The 16,672-nt window shown below is 40.6% G+C and overlaps 1 long non-coding RNA gene across 1 annotated transcript; it reads right to left on the minus strand.

Annotated features, from left to right (window-relative positions):
- Positions 1-6,447: 6,447 nt before the first annotated feature.
- Positions 6,448-16,672, minus strand: LOC143419524 (uncharacterized). The gene is made up of 3 exons (XR_013099521.1): positions 16,605-16,672; positions 16,439-16,504; positions 6,448-6,622 (listed from the first exon to the last, which is right to left on the minus strand). It is a non-coding gene; the product is annotated as an uncharacterized LOC143419524 (long non-coding RNA).

The raw sequence follows: 16,672 nt of genomic DNA on the forward strand, positions 1-16,672 counted from the left end.
CCCCTTTCATCGCATGTATCATGCATAGGAATTTCAAGATTTGTATTTATTTATTTATTTTGGGGATCACGGTGGGCCCCCTGGACCACAAATGCAAGCCCTGACTTTTTGTCGTAAACACTATAAATATGAATTTCAGAAATGTTTTTATGTTGCTTATGCCAAATCCTGACCCCACCATCTGAATGTCACAGCAAAAATGAAAACTCACCAGGCCACGTAACATTTTTCCTGTCTTGAACTTCCCATTTTGGTGAGCCTGAGTGAACTGTAGCCTCAGTTTCCTGTCCTTTAATGACAGAAGTGGGAACCAGTGTGGTCTTCTGCTGCCATACAGTAACACATCTGCTTCAAGCTTCAGTATGTTTTTTGTGGAGAGATGCTCTTCTGCAACTCTTGAGTTACTGATGCTTTCCTATCTATCCATGGTCTGGCCATGTGTACATGTCTAAATCTTTTGAGTTGATGCCATGTGATTGGCTAATTAAATATTTACATTAACAGGCAGTTTTACAGATGTGTAACTAATATAGTGGCCACTGAGCGTATATAGGTTTGTATTATGCATTAAGTAGTCGAACAATCCCCACAATGGGGGGATAGGTTAATTGAACAATCTAAATTGCCCATAGGTGTGAATGCGGGAGTGAATGTGAGTGCGACTGGTTGTCTGTCTCTATGTGTTGGCCCTGCGACAGACTGGCGACCTGTCCAGGGTGTACCCCGCCGCTCACCCTATGACAGCTGGGATAGGCTCCAGCGCCCTCCACGACCCTGAAAAGGATAAGCGGAAGCGAATGGATGGATGGATGGATGGATAGTCAAACAAGTCAGTAGCATTTGCCTAGCACTTAAACCCCCGCGGAGCCATCATTTTGCGTTTCCACCTTTAAAAGCCGGAGAGCAGTCAAATGCTGGAAGTGGAAGCTAAATTGGCTAGTCATTCATATGTATATTAGGTTGTTACCTAGGAATTCTGGAGGGAGGGGAGTGGGGGTGTGTGAGCTAAAAGCTGTGAACTTCCCTTTTGTGTTTCATCTTGATGCATTCTCAATCATCCAGGGAAATAAATCTCCAAAAGTCACCAACTTGGAGTGTTACAGTTTGCCATCTTAGGGAGAAATCAACACACATGGGTGTATGTCCTTTGTTGCTGAGATTTATTGATAAAAACAGTACAAAAAACCAACCATTTGTACACATATTTACAAATAATAATAAAAAGCGAGTGAGTACATTACAACATTTTCAGCAATCACTCACAATCCTGGCATCCATCACATCCACGCCACACTTTGTTTTGTTGTAAAGGGTGACAGTGTTTGGCTTCCTTTTGGTAGTGTTATCAGTCTGAACCACGCTTTGTTGCTGAGATTTATTGATAAAAACAGTACAAAAAACCAACCATTTGTACTGTACTGTACTGTATCTGAACCACGCTGTGCATGCTGCTTGACCTTCCCATTGCTCACAATTTGAATTTGTTCACACTGCAGATAAGGGGACTGCTTCTCCACCGAAAAAGAGAGCTTGTTTGGGGACTGAGACAGCGAAAGATGGCACAGTGTGGCGTGAAGAACAGGTGGGGACCTGTCTCCCTTTCACCCCAATAGAAGGTTTTCCGTCTAAGAAGTTTTTGCGCAAGTGAAAGCGATGTGAAAAAATTGTCCGTGGTAACATTTCTGCCCTTGTCTAGGAATGGTTCCATCAGCCTCATTACTACATTTTCAGAAAGTCTCTCCCGAGTGGGATGATTGGGGTCCTTGCCAAGATATGGGAAGACATTGCAAATGTACTTGGATTTTAGGTCGCAAGCCACCCAAAACTTGATCCCAAACTTGTCAGGTTTACTTGCAATATACTGCAGGAAACAGCACCGAGTCTTTGATGGGAAAAGCTGTTCGGTGATATGTAGATCAGGGTTGTAGCACGTGATGCAGTTGGTGACAAATGATCCCCACACACTGGAAATTGCAGCGAACTTGTCAGTCTTTGCTCGATCACAGCGGGTGGACTTGTCATCAAAGCGTAGGTGTTGCATGATGTCTTGGAAGCGGTTTCGTGCCATAGTTCCAATTATCTGTGGGTTCCAATTATCCATCCAGCAGTCATTTACAGATGGAACCCTGTAAACCCCCCGCAAGATGACAATTGCAATAAATGCCATTAGTTCAGGGAGGTCCATGAACCAATGAACATGCTCCGTTTGCTGTGCATGTTGAATAGTCCATTCTTGAATGCTATGAAGCATGTCAAGAGTGATGAAACACAGGAAGCTCTGAAGGCGACTCGAGATACTTCTCCTGGCCTTAGCCGTTGGCTCTCCATCTGCAGCGTACGCTTCTATTGGGGTGAAAGGGAGACAGGTCCCCACCTGTTCTTCACGCCACACTGTGACATCTTTCGCTGTCTCAGTCCCCAAACAAGCTCTCTTTTTCGGTGGAGAAGCAGTCCCCTTATCTGCAGTGTGAACAAATTCAAATTGTGAGCAATGGGAAGGTCAAGCAGCATGCACAGCGTGGTTCAGATACAGTACAGTACAGTACAAATGGTTGGTTTTTTGTACTGTTTTTATCAATAAATCTCAGCAACAAAGGAAATACACCCATGTGTGTTGATTTCTCCCTAAGATGGCAAACTGAAACACTCCAAGTTGGTGACTTTTGGAGATTTATTTCCCTGGATGATTGAGAATGCATCAAGATGAAACACAAAAGGGAAGTTCACAGCTTTTAGCAGCTCCCCCACCCCCTCAATCACACACCCCCACTCCCCTCCCTCCAGAATTCCTAGGTAACAACCTAATATACATATCTTCCACTTCCAACATTTGACTGCTCTCCGGCTTTTAAAGGTAGAACGGTAGAAGCCTGGGACTCCAGGTGCCTAGATGTATGCCTACCTGACTCACACCTCAGTCATGTGGCTTCTGTCACTTTGAATGGAACTCACTGAATACAGAAATCAGACAGCTTTTTCACTGGAGAATGTAGAAGTGTAAAGTTCCTGTCTTAGATAATGTTTTTGTACAAAAGAGTTTTACCAGCCAGGAACTTGTTTAAAAAATCCTGAATTATAACTGAGTATCTAGAAGAAAAAAATCAACTGAAGTGCTGCAGATCTACCAGTCCAATTTCTACTTTATTAAATCATGTTAAAAAAAAAAAAGCTGACTTAGGATTTAAAACACCGCTCATTAACAGGTGTGTCTTTTTCCTGAGAGCAGAGCAGCCTCTCTCATCCTGACAGATCATTACACAGAAGAAAAACTATTCCCAGTGTGCCTCCATCCCATCAACTATGTAATGATTCCCTGGAACCAAGTTGTGACGCTCGTGCTCTGCTAAGTGACCTCGCTATCTAGCTCATTCTTTGGGTCAAGTGATCTACGAAGACGGAGGAGAAACCCTACACTAATAATAGGCTGCTGCTGACTTCACTTCTGATTGACCTCGACCTCGCTGTAACCTCCAACAGCGGGCCTGATATAAGCACAAACGCCGCTCTCCAGCACCTGCGAAGCTCAAGAGTTCTTCAGTTTCTCAGGAACACAGTGTGGCATTACAGGGAGTTGGATAGCGGAGTCACTGAGGCGTCTGTAAAGGATATCCCAGTGAAACAGGAGGACTGCGGTGTCTCTTACAGCAACTGTGGTACCTTTGGGGAGGTCAGTCAGGTATGATTGAGCTTTATTCCGGACATTATTTGAATTTCTATTCATGGGAAACTTCTTTTTCCCAACTGAAGCCTGTCAGTCACACCTCCTTCAATATCACTTAGCAGAAAATTACACCTGCAGCTTGCCTAAATGGGACTGCTCAAGTGTGACCATTTCAAGTTCAGTGGTAAGCACTGTTTCGCTTGTCTGTCTTTTGGAGTCATTACAGCAGAGCCTGGGTGCTCCAGCACTGAGCTGACGGTGCAGTTCAGTTCCCGGCCACTTGATGGCCCTTTCAACCCAGAGATCTCACCCCCACCCACCCCCTTTCGCCACTATCGTCATCATTGCCCACAAAATGGATGACAGCTTTTAGCAATACCAGGGTGCGTCACGACTCTGAGGTGCACATGCTGTGCCATTTATGTTCCACCTGTTTTGATGCCTCAGCAGCTCGAGAGCCAGAGAGTGATCATGCCTGCAGCAGCACAAGTATCCAATTAATGCTGCAGCCTGATACTGTATCAAAGCTCCAGGGCTGATAACCTCAGCACCTCCTGCCTTAGAGAACATTATCTGTGATTCTTTATGTAATTAATTTGTAGGAGAAAAAAAATGACAACAGAAGAAGAGTTTTACCCTTTCTCTGTTCTACTTTATGTATTAGTTGTAAGTAGCACTTTATTGCCTTTTTAAAAAAGGTGTTTTGCCTTATGACCTCTATTTATGTGTATAGGGCATAGGGGCTGTTTCTTCTTACCTCTATCTTTACTACTGATTTCATTTTTTCTTTTCTTTTTGTACTTTTAATCCCTGTTTTCCTCCTGTGTTATTTTAAACAACAAATTCCCAAATTAATGACACGTTAGAAGTCACTATGTGGCCTTTAATGGGAACCATTCTCACTGATCAACTACAGTGTTGTTCGGGAAGAACTGGGGTTTTCTGATCTAAAAGGATTGTTTAGACCACCTGTTTTTTCTCAGCAGACACTTTTTGGGATGTTTATTGCCTGGAAAGGGGAACAAATAAAAGCATGGGGAAGACAAAAATACTGTATAGACACAAAATAAAATCACATTAAAAAAAGAGATGAAAGGAAGCATTTTCTATTGGAGCAAACAAAGGCCAATAGGAAGAGCCGCCTGTGAGTGGACTTGGTTGTTTCTCTTGATCAAGGAGCTGTCCTTGCCTGGCTAAAACTGTCTGCGTTCATAAAAAGGGTAGAAAATACATCGCTAATCTTGGATGTGCTTCTTTAAATTATGCGGCATCAAATATACTCTGTTATTTGCTGGCAAGAGCAAGATCTGAAAAGGAACATGTTGCACTGCACTGATGAGCTATGAAATCACAATACGTACCATGAAAAGTTGTTCAGTGCCTTGTAGGTTCCTGACAATGACATTAACCTTTTCTTGCTTAATGGATGCATTATAATGCAGCAGCCGACCATAGCCTTTTATCCTCTAAATGCTCCCTCACACATGGGATAAAAAAAGAGTATGTTGCAGGGAATGAGCACCCTACTGTCAAAACTCCTCTCCTTCTGTCTTTTTCTCTCTCCAGAGTGCAGCACTGCAGTGCTTTCCTGCACATGCCCAGACAGACTGGGAGAGTGCCACAGCAACTTTGAGCACACTAGAAATACTAACAGCCTGCATCACAGACACATTTGTGTAGTCCTGCAAGATGTATTTGCATCCAGAGAAAAAATCTCTAAATCTGTAAGATTATATTTATATATATGTATCTTTTGTTTCCTTTTGTTCCCTTTTTTTGGAAGGTCAAGGTGCTGTTGACATGAGCACATTCACTGAAGCAAAGAGGGTTGTCTTTGGGTGTCAAGGTCAACTCTACCTCCCGTCATCATTACACCAAGTCTTTTTTTATGATTACATACGCTTTAGCTTGAGGATGAATATAACCCTCATTATATGCATGTAATTCTGTGCTGTATGAGCTAATGATCCGACCCCTCTGGATCTCAATAATGTCTCAGATTGCATGTGCCATATAGTAGCTATTATTCTGAGTATATATATTCTCCTAACCTTTCCTTTCTCAAACCATCCGGTAGCTTAGCAACTCTAATGGACAGACTTTCCTTCTAGGAAAATATTGATGTTAGCACATTATGTTGCTCTTCTAGTCTACCTTTTCCCTTAGCAAGATGATAGCCTCTATTTTACTTTTTGTTATAGTAGTTGGAACAATAATAGGTGAGCGATAAAATCAAAGAGCAAACAGACTGAGTCATAATTCAGTTAAAGAAAAGATCATAAATGTAGAACAGGTAAAAATGAAGAGGATCTATTGTTGTTTCTCTAGAAAAATCAGAGAAAAAGTGAGAATCAGTTACACCGAAAATATTTCTTTCTTGAACTCTTTCCTATAATTCGTCAAACACGATAGGCCAGGGGATGGATGATGCACTTATGTTAACCGAAAGTGTCTATATTGTAATAAAATGGCTATTTATACACTCATTTTAAAAATTAGCTACAAAGATCTTTTAATCTTGTAATTCCAGTGTAGGTTAAGCCTGACTTGAAAATTGACTGAACATATGTCAAGTCATATTCATACACAGAGTAAAAGACACAAAAAATTGTATATTTGTTTTTATGCCAAATATAAAATAGCTTTTTAAGTCCATCGTTTCCTTTTGGAAGTGTTGTATGAGATGCCATGTAAGGATGTGGCGGGCGAGCCGGTGAAGCTCAACCTTCAACACTGTGCTCTCCACTGTTGTGGCAGCAGGTTAATGTAGAGTTTTCTTACTGCCATCTCAGTGATGGTGACTTGCTTCTGAACATGTCACTGTGGCTCTGCCTCTCCCTCTCTCTTTCTTCACCAGCTGTTCACTGCTGAGTCACATAAGGATAGCAAGAGATGTGCTTTGCTTTACAGTTGCTGTGAAGTTTCCCATCCACACAGAAACAGCCTTGGCTCTGCATGGAACTGAGGAGGAGAAAGAAAGACTGTGAAAAGCACTGTTTTAATGTACTGCTCAAAGAAATTAAACTCTTTGAAAAGACATCAGATCTCAATCATCATAGAGAAGAAGACAATCATTCACAGACAATCTGAACTCACAGATTAATCTAACCCTACTAATTACATGTCATTGGACTGTGGGAAGACACCTGAGTACCCATGTGACATGTAACATGCAAACACCACACTAAATGACCCCAGCCAGATAGTAAATTTAAACCCTTCTTGCTGTAAGGCAACAGTGCTACCTTATCACCATGCTGCTCCCTTTGACCTGCACCCTGCAGATCAAAGGATAAAAATGATGCACCTGACACTGGTTGAACATGAGGCCAGGCACTTTCATGATCCTGGGACCCACTGCACCAGTGTAAGGTCTGACAGTGGGTCCTGGGACAACCGTTTCATCCTGATACCTAACGCCAGTCAGGGTCCCGTTGCTGAGCCTGTAGAGGTCAGTGCATCCCTCAATGAAATACCTCACAAGACCATCAGTGACCCACAGATAAACTGGCCACGCTGAACGACGTAACAGGCAGCACAATGCTCTCTACGGTTTCTCTTTCGTGTCTGTCACATGAGCTCAGGGTGAACCTGCTCTCATTTCTGAACTCGACAGACTCGAGCAGTAAGAGCTATAAAAATCTCAAGTAAGCTGCGAGAATTTAACCGATGTCAAAACATCACTAGCATTTATAGAGAGATGAAAACATACATGGAATACTGTACATGTCAGTTCATGTGTCCTCATCACAGAGCTGTAATCAATAAATATAACCTTAGTGCAGTATCCTTGAGATGGCCACATTTCATTGCCTCTCCAAGCCATTATACTCCCATCCCCAACTATTATCACACCCATTTCTTTTCCTGTCATGGTCATGCACTATATTTATTTGCAGCTGTAACACCGCTCACTAGTTTTCCATTCCAGTAGCTGTTAGTTAATGATTTCATTTCCTTATAAACATGGTGTTGCGTTCTGAAGTTGCTGTGCCATATTGTGGCTAAAGCCAAAGCCTTAATACCGACCTAAAAATATAATGCAGAGGTGCAGCTATCACTAACACAGTGACCATTCTTGGCAAGGTGTAAGCACAAATGTGGGGGTATTGCCTCAGGAGGCGTTACTTCCCTGTATGTCTTGTCCGGTCTATGTCTGTTAAAAGCAATCTATGTTAACAGTACATGCTTTTCTACTGGAGGGAATCTCAGCATGTGCATATACACCAGAAAGCAAGCCTAAAGCATTAATGGTCAGTTTAAAAACATGTATTTGAAAAAAAGCTAATGCACAATAAACATATTTTCATGCATTTTTTTTCTTGTTGCAATCTGTTTATCAACAATACACTACTCTTGAGCTGCTAGTCTGAAACCTTGAAGTCTCCAACCCTATTTGACAAATAATGACATATGTGACATTGTAATTAGCTAAAATGCATTTTTACCATGACTCCATGCAGTCCTGCCAAAAACTAATAATAAGTATAATAATACAGTACTTGTTTTCTGCATGACCTTTTCAGTCGCTCACATTGCTGTGGAGAACCTTTTGCCCACTCTTCGTCACAACGTTGCTTCAGCTCACTGAGGTTTGTGGGCATGCACAGAGAGCTGTGCATAAACTAATTTTAATCATGCTGAGGTCTGGACTTTGACTGGGCCATTGCAACACATTGATTCTTTTCATTTAGAGTCATTTTGTTCTGGATTTTTTTGCTGTGCTTGAGATCATTATCCTGTGTTGGCTGAACTTTAACGGTCGAACAGATGGGTTAGAAGTCTGGTATACAGAGGAGTTCATGGACATCTCTATGACTGTGAGTGGCCCAGGTCCCGTGGCTGCGAAAAAAAAGAAAAAGCTAAAATCATCAACCCTCAAGCACAACTGTGCTGGGCAGTTTGTAGGAGGTGTTCGTGCTGATACGCTCTGTTTGGTTTTCTATCAACATGGCACTGTGTATTAGGACCAAGCATCTTCGCAATGTGTCAGTAGGACATTACTCCACAAGTCCAGTTTCTTTAGATGCAATTTTACAAACATAAACTGTGAAAAAAACCTCTTATTTTACAAAGAAGAGCTTCTGCATCCCTTCTACAGCCCTGTTATTATCATGATCATTATGATTATTACTAGAAGTGATACTGTAGTAGCAGTGATAGCTATACATGGTGTAACAGTACCAGATGGATAAACATATCTGTATCTCTAAATGACATACTAAGGAGAAGTAATGATCTATAAATGATGAATTAATCACTCGCTACTACCTTAATAATTATTAATGGTGTGACATTATGATAAAGTACTACCAGTTGTTTTTTCACATATGGAGCAACTCTCCAAAGCACCTGAAAACATACTAATAAAATAAGTGCCATTCTCTCTGAATGAAGAATTAGTACTGTGAAATGAAAGCAGTCCTGTTATCAAAGTCTAAGATACTCCATGTTAAGCAAGTTGATACGTGACTTACTTTTGCTTTCTCACTGATGATCTGTTAATGTTTAATGTTGGGGTAAGATGACACCTAACTTTGCCTGGTAGTTGCGCCCAGCACACATTAATCACAGGCTTAGTTATTTGGATGCTAGCCAACTTATTTGTTATTCTACATTTTTAAAAAATAAAAGCAATTTCAAATTAGTCTGTTTTTTTCTTAAATCATGAGATCCACTTGGCTTAAAATGCTGAAATGATTTGCAGAATGGCCATTAACACTATATACATGTAAACAAGGTTTTCTCCCTATACTTGTCTTGTAAGCAAATGTACGCAAAAGAAATTTACTGTAAAGCAAAAGGTCCTTAGTGGACTTTTTGGCAGAGAAAGACTGTAGCTTGCAGAAATCTTAACAGTTACAGCACAGTGACTGGCAGCTTTCACACTTACAAACACCCGATAATATAATTACAGCCAAAACCTTTTGACAGGTTGGCACTTTGCATCATCTACTCATTTACATTTTTCCTCATCTGGTGTTTTTCTACCTATCCAGCCTTGTGTATTCTTTCAAATGTGTCCTAATGAAACATTTTTCAGTCCAATATCTCATGCAGATTACTGCTATGCTGTCCAAACTGATGTACTGCGAGATGACCTGCTGACTGCATTGGCTAATTCTGTTTCTGACCCCAGCTGACCAACTTGTCAGTCATAGACCACAGTCGACCAAGGCCCTGGCAGTTTTCTTGGCATGCTTGAGAAATGAAATGTAAGTAAGATTGTAATAATTAAACAAAGTTACTTTATCTACATGGGCGATCGTGGCTCAAGTGTTGGGAGTTCGCCTTGTAATCAGAAGTCCCGGCTTGGACAGTCTTGGTCCGTTGTGTCCTTGGGCGAGACACTTCACCCATTGCCTACTGGTGGTGGTCAGAGGGCCCGGTGGCGCCAGTGTCCGGCAGCCTCGCCTCTGTCAGTGCGCCCCAGGGTGGCTGTGGCTACAATGTAGCTTGCCATCACCAGTGTGTGACTGTGTGTGTGAATGGGTGGATGACGGGATGTGTAAAGCGCTTTGGGGTCCTTAGGGACTAGTAAAGCGCTATATAAATACAGGCTGTTACATAGTTGTTGGCTATAGTTTGAGACTGCTGTGGGTCTTGCGTGACTTTGTCCTGCTGTAAGAAACTAATAACCAAAGACAAACATGGCTTATAGCAAGTTAGTGCACATCCCCCATTTTATATTGAACAGAAGTATGGGCATGTGATATTAATCATCTATGTACATGAGACCAAAATCGAAGGTTTTGGTCTCATTGTTGGGTTAATGTTTCAGCTGTAGAGTTTTCCCCTTGGTCATTAACTAAGACTGCTTTACTTACGTCATCCCAACTGATCAAGTCAAACATACTGAGTTAATTTGGGGGGGGGGGGGGGGGGGGCTAAAGAGACACATCCTAAAAACAAGCACCATGTTGGCTTGTAAAAAAAACTACAGTTAACTAAGCAGTGAATATATACATGTCTTCACTGCTGCAGAAATATAAAGTATAACTCTTCTGATAGTCTGCAGTCAGTTCAGAACACTTGAAGCCCTCAAGCCTTTTTAATAATGCATTAAACAGTGGCTTTCAGGTCAGTGCTGGGAGGCGGTGATGGTAAATACAGCATCAATATGGATAAGACTCATACAGCCTTGTCACTAGAGTCTTGGCCACTTTGCCCTCTCTCTCCCACTTCAGCCACATAATCATCTCAGTCATTCAGCACCTCTCACAAACCAAAGCACATTTTCACATATACACAAACGCACACACAAAAACAAAGTAACACATGATTGCATAGAAATGACACTTTTGGTTTATCACTTATTATTACCTTTTTCACTCACATAATTTGGTTTCCTCTATGTGGACAGTGATAATTAAAATGATGTGCTGTAAAAAGGGGGGATGGAACAGGAAATGGACCTAAGTACATTTTGGAACAGTAAAGACTTTTCTGTCCTTCACTATGCATCAGAAGTGTCAAATTACAACTGAGACACACACTGAGTTTCTAACCATTCTCCATGTAGTCGCAAAGGGTAGAAAAGCTTACAAAGCTATTTGGAAAATAGTGTCGGTCAACTTTTAACTTTTAAAAATATATAAATTGGTTTAAGTACCTGCACATGTCATCTGGCTAATTTAATTATCAAAAGTAGCCAGACTCAAGGACAAGCTTGAAATTCAGAACAAGGCAAAAAGAGACAGAGAGGAGAAAGAGAGAGAAGGGATGCATACTAACAGATGACACAATGAGAAATGTGTTCTTTTTAGTCCTTGACAACCTTTCTTAAAACACAATTAAACATAGAATAAATGAATGGAAGGCATTTTGCTTCTGTACCATATCCATTACTTTAGCTGCAAAGTCTAGCTGCATGACAAAGTACAAGCACGTGAACGGTAATCTGCACTAAATCAGCTGCTAAAAGATAAATGGATGGATGACTTTTACCAGGTCAGAACAAAAACCGCTCCTTTCATCTGTTCATCAAAACAAATAGGTTGTGCACGGGATGCTATTTATCCGGGCTTACAAGCACAGGCATCCCTCGGCAGCTGAGTTCAGGTTTTCCAAGTCTGCTATGTCTCTGTTATGATATAATGCATAGTTATGGTCAAAGGTTTACATACACTCATGTCCCTGAATGTCACTGTAATTTTGGGTCTTCAATGATTTCTTTTTCCAGGGTGGAATGAATGTTCAGGACACAGCTTAAGTTTAGGATTATTTTCTAATCCATGAAGAGTAAAAAAATATACATCCAGGCTCAAATATACAGATACGTTGACCAAATGCCTTCTGGAGAAAAGTTTTATGGTTGCACGAGACATAAATGGAGCTATTTGGCCACAATGACAAGAGGTATGTTTGGAGTACTAAAGGCGAAAATAAGGCTCTCAAACCTAAGAAAACTGGACCAGCTGTTAGGCATGGTGGTGGTAACATCATGATCACAGATCAACATTTTTTTTTCATTTGATGGTCTAACATTAAGCTTCTTGAATTGCTTTTATAAAGTCCTGACTTTAACCCTTTTGAAAATGTCTGGACTCTGCTTAAAAGCTGGGTCCATATTAGGAAGCTCATTGATTTTAAGGAAGTCAAATTCAAAGTTATGCACCCAATTCTCCTTTTTTTTAAGTCACAAAGAGTTATGCTGGGCAAAATTTCCACCCTGGAAAAAGAACAGCTCAAAGAAACCAATAAAAGCCAAAACTTGTTACTTTTGACCACAAATGTTGTAAAATATAAAGTCTTCTGACCACAACTCTGTCTGCTGTATGCAGAAAAGATTCCCCTAACTTAACTTAGAAACTCACTCTGGCTAATATATAAATAAAGGATACGAAGAAATCTTGCTTGGATAAGGTGATTAAAAAAGTTTTGACACAGAAAGTAAAAATATTTCCCAGCTTGACATTTATTTGAAGAACCCAAGCAGAGTCTGTTCTCAGATCTACTGCACTTCTTTGTGGTATCAAATAAATCTCTGTGACTCGCTTGTCACCTTTGCTTGACGCTAAATGAATATCTGATCAACTCCTCGTGGTTAAAGGACATTGGGGGCTGATCTAGAGAAGGTGTTGAAAAGGAAAGAGCTTGCATGGAATAAACAACACAATATGTCTGTATCTGGTGATCTTTTCTTTTTTAAACATCCAAGGGGGTAAGGTCATGCTGTGAGTCAGTCTCGTTCAACCAAGTCTTTATACACCACTCAATATACTGACAAGAAAGTTAGTGAGTGGGCTAAAATGGTATGAAATTGAGGATGTTTTATGGACACTTAGGAGCTGTTTTCACTTTCATTTATACAAGGAAAAACTTCTCAGCTGCAAAAAATAAAAAAAAGAACCAGTGAGTATACATAGTCAATGGCATTTTGTGACTTCAAGCAACTAATGGAGAAGAAAATGCTGCCAACATGAGGTGAGCAGACCCTAAGATCAAACTACCAAGGAGTCCAGGATGCTGGTGACTGTCATATCACAAGGCAGCAATGCACAATAAGCGATTCATTCCCTGTGTAGACACAACTTAAAGGGACTTCCACATGTTAATATCTTATATAAAAAACTCTCCTTTTCATGTCATCAATGTTTTCTTTGCCTGTTATTGCTTGAAAATACTAAATTTCATTCACTTTCTATGGTCTCTGTTCAGCATGTTGCTACAAATCACTTCCTGTGTTGACCTGCGTGCCTAGGCAAACCTGTAATGTATTTACCAACCTCTCATATGTCAATCACTGGTATCCTGTGCTCTCATTGGTAGTCACTTCAATTGCTGGCCTTGAAGTTGAAAAAAAAATCTCCAGACCTGCCCAAGTCCAGTTTTCACCTGTTGTTGCTTGAAGTCGCTGCTTATCATTGGCTTCTGGTTCTGGTTGCCACGTTGTTGCAAGTCACTTCCGGTGTGAATGCAACTTCTGTTCACTTTGATATGTGTGGCAAATAATAAAAGTTATAATAGAAAAGAGTAACCCAATCTCTGTAATTGCAATTGTGTATTTCCTCTCCATGAGAAAAACTAAACGAGAGGATAAATGGGTTTATTTTTAGAATTTCACAGGGAAGAGGCACTATATAACCAGAACCAGGGCCAAAGCGCTATCCAGTCTCTCATTTTATGCCTCAGGACATGCAAATAAATAACTAAACAAACAAAAAAAAGCCATGAGGTACATGCCAGGGCCTTTTTCTCCTATAGCCACTTGTCTATTCTGTGTGATTTTAAGATGACAGAAAAAAATGGATATCATTCTATACGGTAGATGAAAGAGGATACTTTGCTGAGCGAGGCAATAATGGCAGACAGAACAGGCTTTGAATTGTATTGTGTGTGTTGCAGTAGAAAATGTAAGACCGATGACTCGCTGGACTCAGCATTACAGGAAAACGATGCATCCAAACGATCTCGAGCAGCTTCTATTTCATTTGTAGTTGGTGTTTATAGATGTGTCATGATGAAGGATGTCCATCACAACCATAAAGATGACCATGAACTTTGAGCAAATCTCCGTGTACTATGATCATCAAACAGAGAAACATGGAGGGAGCTGATTATGACATTACTAGCAGAGAAAATGTCTCTCAAGGGATTCAGATTCAGTAACCTCTGTGAAATGCCATTAACCTCAGGGGTAATGCAAGCTTTTAAGAGACAGATCACCACTCAGCTAGTTGTCAGGATTCAGGGACCACAGACCAGCTGTAATTTGACAACAGGGCAAATAGAAGGTTAGATAACTGAAACAACCCTTTTATCTTTGTAGGCCACTCGAGAGAGCAAAAACATCCAAAATTACATTTATCTTGCTCTACCTTTTATGCATTTGTGCCTTTTTATTGTAGACTACAAATGTCTGACTTAATTCTGTCCTCACCAGAGTATCTACAGAGTTCTGTCCTCTCAACACTTCATTAGGTGTACGTGTTCAACTGCTCATATAACACTTAGATGTAATCAACCAATACAACGGCAAGAACTCAGTGTATTTCGGCTTGCTGAAATTAAAACTGAGCATCAGAATGGAGAAGAAAGGTGATTTGGAATGTGGCATGGTTGTTAGTCCCAAGATGGGCTGGCCTGAGTAATTCAGAAAAATGCTAATCTACTGGGATTTTCCCACACAGACATTTCAAGGGTTTACAGGGAGTGAATAAAAATGTTGCATTTAGATGATAGAGTCAGAATTAAAGCAGATCTGAAAGCAAAGAAGGCTCTATCAAAGCCATAAACTATTGTTTTCAAAGTAAGCCACCAACAGAGTGCGGTGAGTTTAAGAGAGGCAAAGACAAATGGTTCACAAAAAGGACATGCGTGTATTTGTATGTATTTGTGAGACAGCAGAATGAATCCAAGTTCTCTAGATAAAATTAAGCTCTGGAATCCATAAGAAACTTTGACTTGTCTACTAAAAAACATTGATTTCTCTCCTCTGCGCTCATTCAGGTCATTGGAGCTTTGGCCAGTAGTTTACGTCAAGTGGCCCAACTGTTTCCCTCCTGTCAATAAACCACCGGGACGCCAAATCAGAATCAACAAAGCACTGATCCAGAAATAGCTCCCTCCTACGATGCTGACAGGAAGAAACTTTGCAGAACAACACGCAACCCACCCTCAAAGTAGGGGAGGGAGAGAGATCATCTGGCCTCTTTGTTATGTAAATTGACTGAATCAATATGACAAATGTACTGTGAAAGGGAAGAAATACAATGCTTTTTCATCCCCACCAGCATTCATCACAAGCCTTGGTCTTATCACCACTCCCAGCCACGTGGAAACACCTGATTAATGACTGTCACGTGCCACCTCCGTGAATCATCAGGGCACGAGTGAATGAATAGAGCATGAATTAGATGGTGACACATAGAAATAAGGCTTTAGGATATACACTTGCAAAGGAGTAGTCTGTGCTAATTAATCTACTCTTTTAGTGATGTAATTTCTATTTGAAATACACCGAGATGGCTGATTATTAGCAAAAACATTGAAAATTTAATAAAAATCATGAGCTCTTTGTTGGACTAAAACATCACTGAAACATAGGCAACATAGTCTTGACTTCAAAGGACTCTATAGCTGTGCTAATCACTTTGAAGGAAACGCTAACATCATTATTATAACATGGACGTAATGACTACACTAGCTATTTTATGGATACAGTCCTGTATACCAGCATTTCATAACGAAACGGAGCCAAGCCTGATAATGCTTTGACAAAATAGTATGGTTTACGGACAGATACTAAATTTTATCCGGAAATGTTTTTTTTTTTACCATATTTCAGGGAAGTCTACCCTAAAGCTGTTCAAGCATTACTCTTAAATGCAAACCTGATGGTGGCTCCAGAGTAAATGTTAGGAAGAAAACAAAGTTATTTTAAACTTTAGGAACTACTGCACTTCAATACTAAATATCAGCATGTCATTCAAAAGCGGATGCAGAAGATGAAATTCTGCAAAGATACAGTACTGTGAAAAAGTCTTGGGTCACCCCTCATTTCTTCATATTTTGCTCTCGAGGACTGTGAAAGAGAAGCGCTGATCTGACTTCCAAGGAGCCAGATTTCTTATAATGTTTAAACTAGTCCTGAGCAGTAGTTCTTTCAGAGTTTTTTCTTTGTATGTTGGCTGTTTCTTCACTCAGTTTTAGTCCAGTCCTTGTACCTGATCTGTCATGTCTTAAAGATGTCTAAGTTTAGTGGACTCTACAGCGTGACCTAAAAGAGGAAGTTTTCACAGATCACAGATTTATTTACACAAAGGAATAACTTACACAGGGAAGATCACAACAAGAAGTATTTCCAGGAATCAATGCAGGAGATTGGGCGTGAATTCATGCCTAGAGAGGAGAGGGAGATTAGTCCAGGTGAGTCTGTCAGAGGGAATTTCACAGTGCTGCTCCAGAAGTGTTTGGTAAGTGTGAGTGAGGAACAGCTTACTTTAGAGTGTCGAGGGAGAAGCTCTGGAGAGAGGCACTGGTTTTCTCGAGGTAGGTGCTGGAACATAG

Source organism: Maylandia zebra, linkage group LG7, assembly GCF_041146795.1.
Source record: "Maylandia zebra isolate NMK-2024a linkage group LG7, Mzebra_GT3a, whole genome shotgun sequence".
Classification (NCBI taxonomy): domain Eukaryota; kingdom Metazoa; phylum Chordata; class Actinopteri; order Cichliformes; family Cichlidae; genus Maylandia; species Maylandia zebra.